General features: G+C 45.2%; 1 long non-coding RNA gene across 1 annotated transcript in view; it reads right to left on the reverse strand.

Moving 5' to 3' along the window:
• The window catches only part of LOC140122703 (uncharacterized), a 30,668-nt gene extending 26,371 nt beyond the window's left edge, over positions 1-4,297 (reverse strand). The window contains exon 1 of the long non-coding RNA XR_011854357.1: positions 4,022-4,297. This is a non-coding gene — a long non-coding RNA (uncharacterized lncRNA). The remainder of the gene's footprint in view (positions 1-4,021) is intronic.
• Positions 4,298-17,900: the final 13,603 nt, after the last annotated feature.

Raw genomic sequence — 17,900 nt, forward strand, 5'->3', positions numbered from 1 at the left:
GTCTTAAATTATTTGTATATTTCCCCCATGATCTGTACATCGCTGCAGAATATGATGGCGCTACATGATTAAATGTTTAATATTATTATTGGATGTATACTTGGATTATTGGATGTACTGTATACATACACCAGCTACTGCACAGCGACTCCGGGAAACAGCATGTAACAATACTGGAGGTCCAATCATCATCCAGTCACTGTGGTGGTCCTCAAGTACCCCGGAGTGCACCACAGACATGGCTGTACAGAGCTATAGCTGAAGCATTAGTCTGATGGCGGTATACAGGTTATGGTGGTATACAGGTTATGGCGGTGTACAGGTTATGGGGGTATACAGGTTATGGCGGTATACAGGTTATGGGGGTATACAGGTTATGGCGGTATACATGTCTCAGCTCATGTATAACACAGTACAATGGACACATACTGCATGATTCCCCTGTCTGAACAAAGCCTTCACTTCCAATACAAAGATTAGTATAAAGGAGCCACAGCGACACCTGGTGGACAAACTACAGAAGACAATTCCATTCTGTAAGGCTGTCTAACTGTAGAAAACACTGCACATTAGATGGTAGTGTACACTGTATCACACAGGATAGGATTAGATACACAGATAAGCAGACTGTATCACACATGATGGGATTAGATACACAGCTCATCAGTCAGTATCACACATGATGGGATTAGATACACAGCTCATCAGTCAGTATCACACATGATGGGATTAGATACACAGCTCAGCAGTCAGTATCACACAGGATAAGATTAGATACACAGCTCAGCAGTCAGTATCACACAGGATAGGATTAGATACACAACTCAGCAAACAGTATCACACAGGATAGGATTAGATACACAGCTCAGCAGTCAGTATCACACATGCTGGGATTAGATACACAGCTCTGCAGTCAGTATCACACATGCTGGGATTAGATACACAGCTCAGCAGTCAGTATCACACAGGATAAGATTAGATACACAGCTCAGCAGTCAGTATCACACAGGATAGGATTAGATACACAACTCAGCAAACAGTATCACACAGGATAGGATTAGATACACAGCTCAGCAGTCAGTATCACACATGCTGGGATTAGATACACAGCTCAGCAGTCAGTATCACACAGGATAAGATTAGATACACAGCTCAGCAGTCAGTATCACACAGGATAGGATTAGATACACAACTCAGCAAACAGTATCACACAGGATAGGATTAGATACACAGCTCAGCAGTCAGTATCACACAGGATGGGATTAGATACACAGCTCAGCAGGCAGTTTCACACAGGATAGGATTAGATACACATCTTAGCAGTCAGTATCGTACAGGATAGGATTAGATACACAGCTCAGCAGTCAGTATCACACAGGATGGGATTAGATACACAGCTCAGCAGTCAGTATCACACAGGATAGGATTAGATACACAGCTCAGCAGTCAGTATCACACAGGATAGGATTAGATACACAGCTCAGCAGTCAGTATCACACAGGATAGGATTAGATACACAGCTCAGCAGTCAGTATCACACAGGATAGGATTAGATACACAGCTCAGCAGTCAGTATCACACAGGATAGGATTAGATACACAGCTCAGCAGTCAGTATCACACAGGATAGGATTAGATACACAGCTCAGCAGTCAGTATCACACAGGATGGGATTAGATACACAGCTCAGCAGTCAGTATCACACATGATAGGATTAGATACACAGCTCAGCAGTCAGTATCACACAGGATGGGATTAGATACACAGCTCAGCAGTCAGTATCACACATGATAGGATTAGATACACAGCTCTGCAAACAGTATCACACAGGATAGGATTAGATACACAGCTCAGCAGACAATATCACACAGGATAGGATTAGATACACAGCTCGGCGGTCAGTATCACACAAGATGGGATTAGATACACAGCTCAGCAGTCCGTATCACACATGATAGGATTAGATACACAGCTCAGCAGTCAGTATCACACATGATAGGAATAGATACACAGCTCAGCAGTCAGTATCACACAGGATAGGATTAGATACACAGCTCAGCAGTCAGTATCACACATGATAGGATTAGATACACAGCTCAGCAGTCAGTATCACACATGATAGGATTAGATATACAGCTCAGCAGCCAGTATCACACATGATAGGATTAGATACACAGCTCAGCAGTCAGTATCACACATGATAGGATTAGATACACAGCTCAGCAGCCAGTATCACACAGGATAGGATTAGATACACAGCTCAGCAGTCAGTATCACACATGATAGGATTAGATACACAGCTCAGCAGTCAGTATCACACGATAGGATTAGATACACAGCTCAGCAGTCAGTATCACACAGGATAGGATTAGATACACAGCTCAGCAGTCAGTATCACACATGATAGGATTAGATACACAGCTCAGCAGTCAGTATCACACAGGATAGGATTAGATACACAGCTCAGCAGTCAGTATCACACAGGAGAGGATTAGATACACAGCTCAGCAGACAGTATCACACATGATAGGATTAGATACACAGCTCAGCAGCCAGTATCACACATGATAGGATTAGATACACAGCTCCTTAACAAAGAAAATTCTTATATTATTATATATTTCTTTATGGGGACCAGTTGTGATTATTTCTATATGTAGCCCGGTCCTGTGATTTGCATCTGTACAGAGCCTGGTTCTGGTTGTCAGGATCAGTGGTAGTGGACCGGCTGTACCACAGCGGATGATGACGCCTGGAAGCGGAGTCTAAATCTAAGTGTCTAAGTGGCACCCGGTTTTCACCAGAGCCCGTCGCAAAGCGGGTTGGACTTGCTTCGGCGTGCTGCTGGAGCGAGGGGGGCACAGGGAGGCACACGGGTGCGTCTGCGACACTGGTGCTGGTTCTATTTGCTGAGCTCGGCTCTGGATTGATTTGCGGAGTCATATTACTATAATTTATAATTTGGGGGCCCTTTTTTGTATTTGTGTTTGCAATTTTTCACTCCCCCCTTTCAAAAATGGGTAACTTTTTTATTTTCCGGTGTACGGAGCAGTAGGAGGCTTGTTTTCAGATAACAAATTGTCCTTCCTAGTGATGATATTTAATTTCCTGGCCGTGTACTGGGAAGCTGGAAAAAATAATCAGAATTGCAGTGAAATTGACAAAAAAAAAAACCAGACACATTTCCACCATTTTCTTTTGGGCCCCCTGGGCCCCTGTTTACCAAATGACCCCCTCCCCCTTATTCTTTGGGTCTGTGCGATCGTGGAGATACCAGGCAATTTTTTGCGTGGCAAAACAGCCAACAAAGTAGCAATTGGGACATGGGTGCTACAATCCATTATGGGGTTGAAGGGTCTGGTAAGGGGTTAATGGAGGAGGGGGGGGGGGTCACTGTATATGATACATTGTATTTTATTGTTTTACCACTTGTGTTATAAAAAACCATCCCTTGATTCTAAAATTCGGATCTTTTAAATGTCTCCTTTGAAGTTTTGACTGAGGGATTTTTTTTATTTTGCAAGAAAAATGTTTTTTGGGGGTGAATGACTTTTTGAGAGCAATTTTTAAAAACTGTTTTAGACCATTATAAGAAACCCAAGGATACTGTAGGCAATTGTTTTGGCCTGATTGGAGTGTCAGTATGTCTGGCAAATCTGTAAGATGCTAAGATCGGTACTGGCCATGGTATTTAAGGGACAGCACGGTGGCTCAGTGGTTAGCTCTACAGCCTTGCAGCACTGGGGTCCTTGGTGCAAGTCATCCAGGTCAACATCTGTAAGGAGTTTGCATGTTCTCTATGTGTTTGTGTGGGTTTCCTCCGGGTCCTCCGGTTTCCTCCCACACTCCAAAACATACTGGTAGGTTGATTAGATTGTGAGCCCAATGGGGACAGGGACTGATCTGTCATGCTCTGTGCAGCGCTGCGTCATCTGTGTGCGCTATATACATAAATGAATTATTAAGGGATTAAACAACACGATTGTTAAGGGCTTTATCATCTCTCCAGGGCTGTTACCTACCTACCTGCCTTCTGTATTCTGCATGGTCAGAGCTGCTGACAGGTTCCCTTTAATCTGCTTCATTTGTTTTCATGTTAGATACAATGGAGCGCACCCCCTTCAGTTGTAGTAAAGTCTTCGCCATGAGCTGCCGGCGCTGTCACTTTGCCGCCAGACGTTGCGCTTGTCCCTTGTAGAAGGATCCTGGATCTTGTTTTGTCTTGCAGTTGTGTGGGATTGCGGTGGGTGGGGAGACGTCATGTTTTCTGCTCTCCATGTGTCATCTCCTGCCAAATAAAAGCTGAAAAACACACATACTTCTTCTTGTTTTTTTTCCCTTCGGCTGAAGAATCCTAAAAGTTTTTCTCATGTTCATTAAAAGTGAAAATGGTTACAAGAAACACCTGTCTGCAGCGGCTGTGATGGAGCGACCGCCAATGGTTGCTCCCAGGACACACGGAAGAACATCTGCTGCTCTACATAATACACAGCGGCCCACATTTACTAAGAACAGTGCAGTGTGTAGTGTGTACCATGTGCAGTGTGTACTACGTGCAGTGTGTACTACGTGCAGTGTGTACTACGTGCAGGGTGTACTATGTGCAGGGTGTACTATGTGCAGTGTGTACTACGTGTAGTGTGTACTACATGTAGTGTGTACTACGTGCAGGGTGTACTATGTGCAGGGTGTACTATGTGCAGGGTGTACTATGTGCAGTGTGTACTACGTGTAGTGTGTACTACGTGTAGTGTGTACTACGTGCAGGGTGTACTATGTGCAGGGTGTACTGTGTGCAGGGTGTAATATGTGCAGGGTGTAATACGTGCAGGGTGTACTACGTGCAGGGTGTACTATGTACTATGTGTAGGGTGTACTATGTGTAGTGTGTACTATGTGCAGGGTGTACTATGTACTATGTGCAGGGTGTACTATGTGCAGGGTGTACTATGTGCAGGGTGTAATATGTGCAGGGTGTACTATGTGCAGGATGTACTACGTGTAGTGTGTACTATGTACTATGTGCAGGGTGTACTATGTGTAGTGTGTACTATGTGCAGGGTGTACTATGTACTATGTGCAGGGTGTACTATGTGCAGGGTGTACTATGTGCAGGGTGTACTATGTGCAGGGTGTACTAAGTGTAGGGTGTACTACGTGTAGTGTGTACTACGTGTCGGGTGTACTATGTGCAGTGTGCACTATGTGTAGTGTGCACTATGTGTAGTGTGTACTATGTGTAGTGTGTACTATGTGCAGTGTGCACTAAGTACATACTGCACATAGTGCACACCGCACATAGTACATACTGCACATAGTACACACTGTACAATGTGCGGTGTGTACTATGCGCAGCGTGTACTATCCGCAGCGTGTACTATGTGCAGGGTGTACTATGTGCAGGGTGTGTACTATGTGCAGTGTGTGTACTATTGACAAAAGAGTTTAGAACAAGCCAGAAATATAGGGTAAAGTAAAATGTAATATATTATGCACTATATTGTATTGTAGCATATAGCTATTCTGTGTTAAGTGTTATAACCCTATATGGGTAGGCACCATGTAGCTATGTTGGTAATTGATACTAACAGCCAATTGTACCTCCTAACATCTAGGAAGAGTGTGATCCAAACGAAAGCATGGAATAATACAAAATAAATGCGTATTCAATAAAGTTTATTTAATAAAACAATTTACTGGTTAAAAAGTTTGGCCCCACGACAGGGGGAACACAAGGCAAAAAAACAGTTTGAAAACCAGGCAAACAGATCAGGTAATTTAGACAATGTAAGTTAGTGATGTTGCTATAATAGCCATAGAAGTACATACATAGTAAGGAATGGGAAGCACAAGGAGATAACATGTAAGCAAAAAGTAACAAATGTAATTGTCAACAGTATGAGAGCGGCTTACCCATAACAAACCTGATCGCTGCCTGGAAGTCAAACGCCCCGACGCGCGTTTCGGCTGCTGCACAGCCTTCGTCTGGGGGTAGAGTCTTCAGGGCAGCGAGCCACATTAAAAATCTTTTGAGAGCCAATGAGCGTGCTGGATGAATTGTCACGTGACCACGTGGTTGATCACATAGTGACACCAGAATATCGCGTGATGCGGGGCATGCCGCGCGTGCGCATAGTGCTTGATTCGCCTGGTAGTGTTAGGTGCGCTGTGATGTACGGGTATCGCGAGACTTAACGTGCCGCGCATGCGCATCACGGGAGGTCAGCTAGAGAATGAATAAAGGTAAGTTTTATCGTAAAAACGCATTGAAAATGGACAATTGTACATGATCATTAAAAGACATTTCATATTAAAGTACCTAGAGTGAAAAAGAGATTCTTTAAAGAACCTACAAATGGACTTATTAAGTGTATACAGAGGGAGAAGCATCGTCAAGCCACTGTATAAGGAAAATGCAAATGGTGTATTATGGTTAACATTATAGTGCAGTTTAAAACAGATATAGAAAAATTGATATAGAAAAATTGTTTGTAACAGTACAAATAATAAAAAGATTCAAGTAAAGATAACGATAATACCATGAATACTAAAGATGAATAGAGATCAGCATAGAAAAAAATCTATCCTTTTTCATTATTATGAATTAATATTCTAAACCTAACATATAGGGGCACATTTACTTACCCGGTCCAGTCGCGATCCAGCGGCGCGTTCTCTGCACTGGATTCGGGTCCGGCCGGGATTTAATAAGGTAGTTCCTCCGCCGTCCACCAGGTGGCGCTGCTGCGCTGAAAAGCATTTTAACGCGCCGGAATTCACCGAGGCCGTCTGAGTGAAGGTAAGCGGGTCCCGAGCGACACATTTTCGGTTTTTAAATGCGGCGGTTTTTCCGAATACGTCGGGTTTTCGTTCGGCCACGCCCCCCCGATTTCTGTCGCGTGCATGCCGGCCCCGATGCGCCACAATCCGATCGCGTGCGCCAAAAACCCGGGGCAATTCATGTACAAGCGGCGCAAATCGGAAATATTCGGGTAACACGTCGGGAAAACGCGAATCGGGCCCTTAGTAAATGACCCCCATAGTGATCAATTCAAGCTGGAAATATCTGTATAAAGTGCTAATTGCTATTAAAATGCAAATTTTAAAATGCAAAAAATGCAAACAATGAAGTGAATTGATGCTTACATATTATACAAATTGTTTGAAAAAACAAAAGAAATTATTGTGATGTGAATTAAGGAGGGAAAGTGAAGGAGTGACGGACGTGATAGTGAAGGGGGTGAGGTGAGTGAATGGGGAGGTGTGCTACATACACAAACATAAAATTATGGTACAAAAGAGTTAGTGCATTTGTTCATCAAAACGAAAATTTATGATGAATTTATAATGAAGAAGACCCAGCTGTACAAAAGATCGATTTTTCTGATTGTTAAAACACGTGCTTAGAGAGTAGATTGTCCACTCGAGACTCATGGGAGATAGTTGTTCATAAGGAATATATGGCGAATGAGTAAAAACACTGAGGTGGAAAATTCCTGCAGCGCCCATACATCTGACACGGGAACTCGAAAGGCTCAGAGAGAAACTGTGGCAAGACAAATTGGAAAATGAATTAAAAACATAGAAATACAACAACACATAAAAAGTGAGGGGGAACCATAAACGTGGTTACCTCACTATTACCCTGAGGGATAACTCAGGTCAGGATCGGTGGAGTGTGGTACACAGAGCAGAAATAGATGTGATTCTATAAAAAAGGAACAAAGCTTAATGTTTCATTTAATCATTTGGGTTGAAGTGTGTTCAATACCCAAATCCATCGTGATTCTTGTTGCGCAAGTCGTTTTTGTATAGGGCCTCCTCGGATATTGGTCATAATTCTATCTATGCCCCGCACAGAGAAACCACGAGGGTCAGCATTGTGATGGATTTTGAAATGTTGGGCTATTGGTCTGCCCTCAGTGTTGTAATCATCTTTTTTCGCAGAAATGATGTCTCTCATGTGTTCCCGTACGCGAATTTTTAACTCGCGTGTAGTGAGGCCTACATAAATCATGCCACATGGGCAGGTAGCATAGTATATGACTGCCCTTGTGTTACAGGTGATTGTTTGAGTGATTTTGAACTCTTTTGTACCTGTGGAATCATGAAATGTTGTGGCACATACTATATTGGGACAGGCAATGCACCTGCCACATGGTCTGCAACCCCATGCTGGTGGTCTAGAGTTGAAAATGGTTTTGGGTTTAGCTGCCTCGTAATGGCTACGGACCAGTAGGTCTCGTAGGTTTTTCGAGCGACGTGCCGTAATGCTGGGTTGGGCATTAATATATTGAGATATTGTGTGATCGGTTTGTAGAATCGACCAATGTTTTCGCAGAACATCCCTCATATGTTGCCATTGTGAATGGTAATCGGTAATGAATCTTACCTTAGCTGGGTTAGACGTCTTAGGCAACGCATGTAACAGAGTTTGGCGTGTTGTAGATTTCGCTCTTGAATATGCTTGTTTTATTGATCGATTACTATACCCACGCTGTTGAAATCGTATTTTTAATTCCTTTGCTTGCGTCTCAAACTCCTCATCCGTGGAACAGATTCTGCGTACCCTAAGGAACTGTCCAGTAGGGATCGCGCGGATTGTCTGGGGAGGATGAGAAGATGAAGCGTGTAATAATGCATTCACCGCTGTCTCCTTTCTAAATACATTGGTTTGTAAAAAACCATTACTGTCTTTTGTTAACTTCACATCTAAGAAAGTCACAGTGGTCTTGTGAACTTCATAAGTTAATTTGATGTTGTATGGGTTCTTATTTAATTGACAGAAGAAGTTTCTCAATTCCTCCAGGTTGCCTCTCCAGACGATCAAAATGTCGTCAATGTACCGGGCCCAAAACGTGACCCGGTCCATTAACGACAGATGATCGCCCGCCAGAAGGTCCCTCTCCCACAGCCCCAGGAACAAATTTGCATATGAGGGAGCGCATGCTGCCCCCATAGCTGTCCCCTGGAGCCGTAGGAAAAAGGACCCGCCGAACGTAAAGAAATTATGGTAGAGAATAAATTCCAAAAGTTGTATTAGGAAATCAGTAAAATCAAGAGGCAGGTTTTCCATGGAGAGAAAGTAGCGTGCTGCCCGTATGCCATCAGCGTGTCTAATACAGGTATATAGTGATTCTACATCACAAGTCACTAGATATGTAGTATGTGCAGTGTGTATTGTGTGCAGTGTGTACTATGTATAGTGTGTACTATGTGCAGGGTGTACTATGTATAGTGTGTACTATGTGCAGTGTGTACTATGTGCAGTGTGTACTATGTGCCGTGTGTACTATGTGCAGTGTGTACTATGTGCAGTGTGTACTATGTACAGGGTGTGTACTATGTGCAGGGTGTGTACTATGCAGGGTGTGTAGTATGTACAGGGTGTGTACTATATACAGTGTGTACTATGTGCAGTGTCCTGTGTACTATGTGCAGGGTGTGTACTATGTGCAGGGTGTGTACTATGTGCAGGGTGTGTAGTATGTGCAGTGTGTGTAGTATGTACAGGGTGTGTACTATGTGCAGGGTGTGTACCATGTGCAGGGTGTGTACCATGTGCAGGGTGTGTACTATGTGCATTGTGTACTATGTGCATTGTGTACTATGTGCATTGTGTACTATGTGCAGGGTGTGTACTATATACAGTGTGTTCTATGTGCAGTGTCCTGTGTACTATGTGCAGTGTGTACTAGGTGCAGTGTGTGTACTATGTGCAGGTTGTGTACTATGTGCAGGGTGTACTATGTGCAGGGTGTACTATGTGCAGGGTGTGTAGTATGTGCAGTGTGTGTAGTATGTGCAGGGTGTGTAGTATGTGCAGGGTGTGTAGTATGTGCAGGGTGTGTACTATGTGTAGTGTGTACTATGTGCAGGGTGTGTACTATGTGCAGTGTGTGTACTATGTGCAGGGTGTGTACTATGTGCAGGGTGTACTATGTACATTGTGTGTACTATGTGCAGGGTGTGTACCATGTGCAGGGTGTGTACCATGTGCAGTGTGTGTACCATGTGCAGTGTGTGTACTATGTGCAGGGTGTACTATTTGCATGGTGTACTATGCGCAACGTGTACTATGTGCAGGGTGTGTACTATGTGTAGTGTGCACTATGTGCAGGGTGTGTAATAATAATAATAATAATTCTTTATTTATATAGCGCACACAGATTACGCAGTGCTGCACAAGCATGTCAAATTGGTCCCTGTCCCCATGGGGCTCACAATCTAAACAGCCTAACAGTATGTTTTGGAGTGTGGGAGGAAACCGGAATACCTGGAGGAAACCCACGCAAACACGGAGAGCACATACAAACTCTTTGCAGATGTTGACCTGAGTGGGAATCGAACCCGGGACCCCAGTGCTGCAAGGCAGAAGTGCTACTCACTCAGCCACTGTGCCACCCATTGTGTGTACTATGTGCAGTGTGTGTACTATGTGCAGTGTGTACTATGTGCAGATAGTACTATGTGCAGTGTCCTGTGTACTATGTGCAGTGTCCTGTGTACTATGTGCAGTGTGTACTATGTGCAGTGTCCTGTGTACTATGTGCAGATAGTACTATGTGCAGTGTCCTGTGTACTATGTGCAGTGTGTGTACTATGTGCAGTGTGTACTATGTGCAAAAAGAGGAGAGAAGGCCACAGCATCCAATATGATGAAAAAAGGTTAAACCTTTATTCACACAGGCATAGAAAAAAGTGCAACGTTTCGATTTTCAATGAAGTACATACAGTAAATGCCAATTACACATCTCACCCTTTCCAGAGTACAATATATAAATACAAACCGTCTGCTTTTGCTATATTTTGCAGGTTGTGACCGTATTAAAATTTCTAGCTGAAAAGCAGATATCTAGTTATGATTTCAGTTTTAGTGATATTATGATGATGTATTCATGTGAACAGATCAATGGGGGTCATTTACTAAGGGCCCGATTCGCGTTTTCCCGACGTGTTACCCAAATATTTCCGATTTGCGCCGATTTTCCCTGTATTGCCCCGGGATTTTGGCACACGCAATCGGATTGTGGCGCATCGGTGCCGGCGTGCACGCAACAGAAATCGGGGGGCGTGGCCGAATGAAAACCAGACGGATTCGGAAAAAACGCCGCATTTAAAAAACAAAAAGTGTTGCGGAGCTTGCACTCACCTTCACCAGGAATAGGCCGGTGTCCTTGAGTGCATTTCAGCGGACTTCAGCGCAGCAGCTATCCTTCTTACTGTGTCCCCCAGCAGATCCCCTTTTTCCTGCCCCCCCCCCCCCCGACAGCTCACTTTCACTCTGTGCTTCAGCGCAACAGCTCCCCTTAATAATGTGTGCCCCAGCAATTCCCCTTCATACTGTGCGCCACCCGCAATTCCCTTTCATACTGTCCCCCCAGCAGATCCCCTTCATACTGTGCTGCCGAACAGACCCCCTTCATAGTGTGCCGCCCAGCAGATTCCCTTTAAACTGTGCCCCCATCATCTCCCCTTCATACTGTGCCCCATCAGCTCCCCTGCATACTGTGCCCCATCAGCTCCCCTGCATACTGTGCCCCATCAGCTCCCCTGCATACTGTGCCCCCAGCTGTTCTCCTCCAAACTCTACTAACCAGCAGATCCCCTCCATACTGTGCTGCCCCAGCAGATCCCCTCCATACTGTACACCAAAGCAGGGACATGCCTCCCACCAGGTGGGACAGAGCCTGAAATCTTGAGCTCATAATTGATTTGGGAAACTAAACCACAGGCCCACATGGACTTGGTGTAGGTTTAATGTCCCAAATCACCATGGCAGGTTCTCTATAAATAGAATTGGTGTTTCGAAAGTCCTCCTATTCATGCTGCTCACATTTGGACATCAAGAGGTCAGGTTGACACCTAACAAACAGAGAGTCATCAATCAGAGAGATGAGCTTATAAGTATTGGATGTTCATTTAGAGATAGAGAGACTGGAAGAGACACAGAGAGACATCAGCAGGTTGTACCAGAGATACAGAGACTGGAAGAGTCACAGAGAGACATCAGCAGGTTGTACCAGAGATACAGAGAGACTGGAAGAGTCACCGAGAGACATCAGCAGGTTGTATCAGAGATACAGAGACTGGAAGAGTCACAGAGAGACATCAGCAGGTTGTACCAAAGATACAGAGACTGGAAGAGTCACAGAGAGACATCAGCAGGTTGTACCAGAGATACAGAGACTGGAAGAGTCACAGAGAGACATCAGCAGGTTGTACCAGAGATACAGAGACTGGAAGAGTCACATAGAGACATCAGCAGGTTGTACCAGAGATACAGAGAGACTGGAAGAGTCACAGAGAGACATCAGCAGGTTGTACCAGAGATACAGAGACTGGAAGAGTCACAGAGACATCAGCAGGTTGTACCAGAGATACAGAGACTGGAAGAGTCACAGAGAGATATCAGCAGGTTGTACCAGAGATACAGAGACTGGAAGAGTCACAGAGAGATATCAGCAGGTTGTACCAGAGATACAGAGACTGGAAGAGTCACAGAGAGATATCAGCAGGTTGTACCAGAGCTACAGAGACTGGAAGGGTCACAGAGAGACATCAGCAGGTTGTACCAGAGATACAGAGACTGGAAGAGTCACAGAGAGACATTAGCAGGTTGTACCAGAGATACAGAGACTGGAAGAGTCACATAGACATCAGCAGGTTGTACCAGAGATACAGAGAGACTGAAAGAGTCACAGAGAGACATTAGCAGGTTGTACCAGAGATACAGAGACTGGAAGAGTCACAGAGACATCAGCAGGTTGTACCAGAGATACAGAGACTGGAAGAGTCACAGAGACATCAGCAGGTTGTACCAGAGATACAGAGACTGGAAGAGTCACAGAGAGACATCAGCAGGTTGTACCAGCGATACAGAGACTGGAAGGGTCACAGAGAGACATCAGCAGGTTGTACCAGAGATACAGAGACTGGAAGAGTCACAGAGAGACATCAGCAGGTTGTACCAGAGATACAGAGAGACTGGAAGGGTCACAGAGAGACATCAGCAGGTTGTACCAGAGATACAGAGAGACTGGAAGAGTCACAGAGAGACATCAGCAGGTTGTACCAGAGATACAGAGACTGGAAGAGTCACAGAGAGACATCAGCAGGTTGTACCAGGAATAAAGAGACTGGAAGAGTCACAGAGACATCAGCATGTTGTACCAGAGATACAGAGAGACTGGAAGAGTCACAGAGAGACATCAGCAGGTTGTACCAGAGATACAGAGACTGGAAGAGTCACAGAGAGACATCAGCAGGTTGTACCAGAGATACAGAGAGACTGGAAGAGTCACAGAGAGACATCAGCAGGTTGTACCAGAGATACAGAGACTGGAAGAGTCACATAGAGACATCAGCAGGTTGTACCAGAGATACAGAGACTGGAAGAGTCACAGAGAGACATCAGCAGGTTGTACCAGGGATACAGAGACTGGAAGAGTCACAGAGAGACATCAGCAGGTTGTATCAGAGATACAGAGACTGGAAGAGTCACAGAGAGACATCAGCAGGTTGTACCAGAGATACAGAGACTGGAAGAGTCACAGAGACATCAGCAGGTTCTACCAGAGATACAGAGACTGGAGGAGTCACAGAGAGACATCAGCAGGTTCTACCAGAGATACAGAGACTGGAGGAGTCACAGAGAGACATCAGCAGGTTGTACCAGAGATGCAGAGACTGGAAGAGTCACAGAGAGACATCAGTAGGTTGTACCAGAGATACAGAGACTGGAAGAGTCACAGAGAGACATCAGCAGGTTGTACCAGAGATACAGAGACTGGAAGAGTCACAGAGAGACATCAGCAGGTTGTATCAGAGATACAGAGACTGGAAGAGTCACAGGGAGACATCAGCAGGTTGTACCAGAGATACAGAGACTGGAAGAGTCACAGAGAGACATCAGCAGGTTGTATCAGAGATACAGAGACTGGAAGAGTCACAGAGAGACATCAGCAGGTTGTACCAGAGATACAGAGACTGGGAGAGTCACAGAGAGACATCAGCAGGTTGTACCAGAGATACAGAGACTGGAAGAGTCACAGAGAGACATCAGCAGGTTGTACCAGAGATACAGAGACTGGAAGAGTCACAGAGAGACATCAGCAGGTTGTACCAAAGATACAGAGACTGGAAGAGTCACAGAGAGACATCAGCAGGTTGTACCAGAGATAAAGAGACTGGAAGAGTCACAGAGACATCAGCAGGTTCTACCAGAGATACAGAGACTGGAGGAGTCACAGAGAGACATCAGTAGGTTGTACCAGAGATACAGAGACTGGAGGAGTTACAGGGAGACATCAGCAGGTTGTACCAGAGATACAGAGACTGGAAGAGTCACAGAGAGACATCAGCAGGTTGTACCAGAGATACAGAGACTGGAAGAGTCACAGAGAGATATCAGCAGGTTATACCAGAGATACAGAGAGACTGGAAGAGTCACAGAGAGACATCAGCAGGTTGTACCAGAGATACAGAGACTGGAAGAGTCACAGAGAGACATCAGCAGGTTGTACCAGGGATACAGAGACTGGAAGAGTCACAGAGAGACATCAGCAGGTTGTACCAGAGATACAAAGACTGGAAGACTCACAGAGAGACATCAGCAGGTTGTACCAGAGATACAAAGACTGGAAGACTCACAGAGAGACATCAGCAGGTGGTACCAGGTATACAGAGACTGGAAGAGTCACAGAGAGACATCAGCAGGTTGTACCAGAGCTACAGAGACTGGAAGAGTCACAGAGAGATATCAGCAGGTTGTACCAGAGATACAGAGACTGGAAGAGTCACAGAGAGACATCAGCAGGTGGTACCAGAGCTACAGAGACTGGAAGAGTCACAGAGAGACATCAGAAGGTTGTACCAGAGATACAGAGAGACTGGAAGAGACTCAGAGAGACATCAGCAGGTTGTACCAGAGATACAGAGACTGAAAGAGTCACAGAGAGACATCAGCAGGTTGTACCAGAGATACAGAGAGACTGGAAGAGACACAGAGAGACATCAGCAGGTTGTACCAGAGATACAGAGAGACTGGAAGAGTCACAAAGAGACATCAGCAAGTTGTACCAGAGATACAGAGAGACTGGAAGAGTCACCGAGAGACATCAGCAGGTTGTACCAGAGATACAGAGACTGGAAGAGTCACAGAGAGACATCAACAGGTTGTATCAGAGATACAGAGACTGGAAGAGTCACAGAGAGACATCAGCAGGTTGTACCAAAGATACAGAGACTGGAAGAGTCACAGAGAGACATCAGCAGGTTGTACCAGAGATACAGAGACTGGAAGAGTCACAGAGAGACATCAGCAGGTTGTACCAGAGATACAGAGACTGGAAGAGTCACATAGAGACATCAGCAGGTTGTACCAGAGATACAGAGAGACTGGAAGAGTCACAGAGAGACATCAGCAGGTTGTACCAGAGATACAGAGACTGAAAGAGTCACAGAGACATCAGCAGGTTGTACCAGAGATACAGAGACTGGAAGAGTCACAGAGAGATATCAGCAGGTTGTACCAGAGATACAGAGACTGGAAGAGTCACAGAGAGATATCAGCAGGTTGTACCAGAGCTACAGAGACTGGAAGAGAGTCACAGAGAGACATCAGCAGGTGGTACCAGAGATACAGAGACTGGAAGAGTCACAGAGAGACATCAGAAGGTTGTACCAGAGATACAGAGAGACTGAAAGAGTCACAGAGAGACATTAGCAGGTTGTACCAGAGATACAGAGACTGGAAGAGTCACAGAGACATCAGCAGGTTGTACCAGAGATACAGAGACTGGAAGAGTCACAGAGAGACATCAGCAGGTTGTACCAGCGATACAGAGACTGGAAGAGACACAGAGAGATATCAGCAGGTTGTACCAGAGATACAGAGACTGGAAGAGTCACAGAGAGACATCAGCAGGTTGTACCAGGGATACAGAGACTGGAAGAGTCACAGAGAGACATCAGCAGGTTGTACCAGAGATACAAAGACTGGAAGACTCACAGAGAGACATCAGCAGGTTGTACCAGAGATACAAAGACTGGAAGACTCACAGAGAGACATCAGCAGGTTGTACCAGAGATACAAAGACTGGAAGACTCACAGAGAGACATCAGAAGGTTGTACCAGAGATACAGAGAGACTGGAAGAGTCACAGAGAGACATCAGCAGGTTGTACCAGAGATACAGAGAGACTGGAAGAGTCACAGAGAGACATCAGCAGGTTGTACAAGAGACCCAGAGACTGGAAGAGTCACAGAGAGACATCAGCAGATTGTACCAGAGATACAGAGAGACTGAAAGAGTCACAGAGAGACATCAGCAGGTTGTACCAGAGATACAGAGAGACTCGAAGAGTCACAGAGAGACATCAGCAGGTTGTACCAGAGATACAGAGAGACTGGAAGAGTCACAGAGAGACATCAGCAGGTTGTACCAGAGATACAGAGACTGGAAGAGTCACAGAGAGACATCAGCAGGTTGTACCAGAGATACAGAGAGACTGGAAGAGTCACAGAGAGACATCAGCAGATTGTACCAGAGATACAGAGAGACTGGAAGAGTCACAGAGAGACATCAGCAGGTTGTACCAGAGATACAGAGAGACTGGAAGAGTCACAGAGAGACATCAGCAGGTTGTACCAGCGATACAGAGAGACTGGAAGAGTCACAGAGAGACATCAGCAGGTTGTGCCAGAGATACAGAGACTGGAAGAGTCACAGAGAGACATCAGCAGGTTGTACCAGAGATACAGAGAGGCTCGAAGAGTCACAGAGAGACATCAGCAGGTTGTACCAGAGATACAGAGAGACTCGAAGAGTCACAGAGAGACATCAGCAGGTTGTACCAGAGATACAGAGAGACTGGAAGAGTCACAGAGAGACATCAGCAGGTTGTACCAGAGATACAGAGAGACTCGAAGAGTCACAGAGAGACATCAGCAGGTTGTACCAGAGATACAGAGACTGGAAGAGTCACAGAGAGACATCAGCAGGTTGTACCAGAGATACAGAGAGACTGGAAGAGTCACAGAGAGACATCAGCAGATTGTACCAGAGATACAGAGAGACTCGAAGAGTCACAGAGAGACATCAGCAGGTTGTACCAGAGATACAGAGAGACTGGAAGAGTCACAGAGAGACATCAGCAGGTTGTACCAGCGATACAGAGAGACTGGAAGAGTCACAGAGAGACATCAGCAGGTTGTACCAGAGATACAGAGAGACTCGAAGAGTCACAGAGAGACATCAGCAGGTTGTACCAGAGATACAGAGAGACTGGAAGAGTCACAGAGAGACATCAGCAGGTTGTACCAGAGATACAGAGAGACTCGAAGAGTCACAGAGAGACATCAGCAGGTTGTACCAGAGATACAGAGAGACTGGAAGAGTCACAGAGAGACATCAGCAGATTGTACCAGAGATACAGAGAGACTGAAAGAGTTACAGAGAGACATCAGCAGGTTGTACCAGCGATACAGAGAGACTGGAAGAGTCACAGAGAGACATCAGCAGGTTGTACCAGAGATATAGAGACTGGAAGAGTCACAGAGAGACATCAGCAGGTTGTACCAGAGATACAGAAGAGTCACAGAGAGACATAGGCAGAAAGAATCACAGAAGAGTCACAGAAAGGCTGAATGATGAATATCACAATACTCCAGGCTCACATAAGGGAGCTGGGAGGCACCAAGTGTCATGTCAGACCATTTGAAACCAATACCATTAGTGTAGACCAGTGATGGCGAACCTTTTAGATACAGGGTGCCCAAACTACAACCAAAACCTACTTTTATGTCGCAAAGTGCCAACATGACAATTTGAGCAGTAACCTATTCATCAAAAGTTTAAATCGTATTGGTGTCCTCAGTACACCAATACAATATAGAGCA

The sequence above is a fragment of the Engystomops pustulosus genome, chromosome 3 (genome assembly GCF_040894005.1).
Source record: "Engystomops pustulosus chromosome 3, aEngPut4.maternal, whole genome shotgun sequence".
NCBI classification, from domain to species: domain Eukaryota; kingdom Metazoa; phylum Chordata; class Amphibia; order Anura; family Leptodactylidae; genus Engystomops; species Engystomops pustulosus.